The following is a 2,299-nucleotide window of genomic DNA, read 5'->3' as shown; positions in this document are numbered from 1 at the left end:
AAAAAAAAAAAAAAAAAAAAAAAGCAATGGATGGATGGGAACCGGGATATTTATTTATTTATTTATTTTCTGTGAACACACAGCAAGTCAAGGAGGTTCTGAAAAAAAAAAAAAAAAAAAGTACCAAGGAGGCACTCTCCCAAATTGTAATTTAATGCTTAGGATAATCCTATTGTGTCAGCTACTCACTGCCAAAGAACTGAGGACAAATATAACTAAAAAAAAAAAAAAAAAATTTAAAGGGACGGCAATTTAAACAGCTTAATGTTTCTTCAAAGGCTAAGTGATGGAAAGCAACGCTGAAGTAAATTGACAACTTGGAATTAACTGGGTGCTGGCATGGCTCAGGTAAAGGTTTGATGGTAACACGAGCTTTCCAAAGTGTTTCCAAACTGAAGTATTATGAAAAGGTAAATTATGTTTTTTATTCATGACTGAAAGCATTTTATTTTAAAGCTGGTTCTGCCGATGCTGTCAAGGTGGAGATTCTAGCTTTATGTACAATGCCTCTAGCCTTGCAATGTGAGTGAAGCAACATGACAGCTTGTAATAAGTAATTTTTATACAGTTGCATTTATCACTCAAGTAAGCTTGGCAATATTAAACACAGACCTTAAAATGCTGCAGAAGAGGAAGGACAGGGGCTGGAGGCCATATATCTTGTGTGTGTGTGCCTGTGTGCATGTGTGTGTTTGTAACTTTTTCTTCTTTCTTTCTTTCTCCAGGTCCGTTCCAGTTAATGTGGCACTTTTTAAGATATGCACCGAAATGCTTCCAATTTGTTAATACATCACTAAAAAGTTACAAATGAAATGACCCCATTTAGCCCAAAGGATGTTATTTTAGGCATTAATGAATTAGACATTACTACTATTTTCAGGCAAAAATCAATTGCCTCAATTAACAAATTTGCACAAGTACAAATATTTACAAAAAAAAAGGCTCAGAAAGCCCAATCTTTGTTTCTTTCTCACTCCCTACCTTGTTTCTTCATTAACATCTACATTTCTGTGAAAGTGTGTGGCATCTGTTCTTTGAGCTTGTGATGGCCTAAGTGTTGACAACTTTCTTATTCTTTACATACTGATCTTTTCTATTTTGTTGACTTATTTTGTTTTTTATCTTTTTATTTTTGATGAATTCAGGGCTTGCTAAGAGAAGACCATGCCCATTCCTTCCCAGGATTAGAAATATTTTCAAACTTTACCTCATTTCTGGAAGAAAAAAAAAAAAAAAAAAAAAAAAAAAAGGCAATTTTATTTTATGGGATTGAAATTAGAAAGGAATTTCATTCAGTTCACAGGATTTATGGGAACTCCAGTTAGAGTCTGAATCAAGAGGAACCAAAAATCTCCAAGCCAAATGGCAGGCTCTTAAACTTTCTGAAGCACAGCCCTGCCATATGTTTTGATTTCCACTTCTGCTCCAGGTAGTTACAAAGCTAGGTGGGTGCCAGTGAACTCAGTAATATAACACTTACATGATATCAAATTGAAGCAACATAATAAAATAAAATAATAAATAAAATAAAATAAAATAAAATAAAATAAAATAAAATAAAAATATAGACCACTTTGGTGTTATGCACATGATTCAGCTGAGAAAATTTTGCTTTTCCACTGGGAGGTATGTCTAACTCAAGCATCATGGCTACTTCAGGCCCCTGCTTGTATGAAGACATGAGGATTTGCAGGTATGTGGAGCTCGGTGTCTATCACACAGATGAAAAATGTAGTTGTTAGCTTTGTCTATTCCATTTGCTTATTTGATACACTCCTTCTACCCATCAATGATGATAAATTAAATTCTTTACCCTCAGTGATGACAATCCATCTACTCTTCTAAGCCACACTGGTCCAAGACCTGTTGGTTACCAGCACAGTAATGGAATGTTGACTTCTTAACCTTTGCTTGTAAATGAGTATCCAATTATTAGTAAGAGCCTCTAGATTCTTCCTTCTAGATTCTTCTAGGTCTTCCATAAAATAAATTTCTATATCAAATTTGATTCCTAGTTTCAAGGTTCATTTTGTATCATTTAATGATATAAACAAGATGATGAAAAATAAGCTTTTTGTTTGTTTTCAGAACAGTATGGTTAATATAGTTCTATTGCCATGTTGTGCTGTTTATTTTTTTTTCCTTTGACTGTAACTACCAGAAAATTACTGCATTTGAGTAAAAAAAATATATATTTTCTGAACCATATTGTGGACTTGAGGAAAAAATTATGAATCTAGTTGTTGCTAGATTTTTTTTAATTTAAAAATAAGCTTTTTGTTTGTTTTCAGAAAAGTAT

The 2,299-nt window shown here is 33.0% G+C and overlaps 1 long non-coding RNA gene across 1 annotated transcript; it reads left to right on the top strand.

Annotated features, from left to right (window-relative positions):
• Positions 1-208: 208 nt before the first annotated feature.
• Positions 209-952, top strand: LOC118163688. The gene is made up of 2 exons (XR_004749161.1): positions 209-348; positions 726-952. It is a non-coding gene; the product is annotated as an uncharacterized LOC118163688 (long non-coding RNA).
• Positions 953-2,299: the final 1,347 nt, after the last annotated feature.

Source organism: Oxyura jamaicensis, chromosome 3 (genome assembly GCF_011077185.1).
Source record: "Oxyura jamaicensis isolate SHBP4307 breed ruddy duck chromosome 3, BPBGC_Ojam_1.0, whole genome shotgun sequence".
Taxonomy (NCBI): domain Eukaryota; kingdom Metazoa; phylum Chordata; class Aves; order Anseriformes; family Anatidae; genus Oxyura; species Oxyura jamaicensis.
Note: the sequence above shows the minus strand (reverse complement) of the source record. Positions and strands in the feature narration are given on the sequence as shown.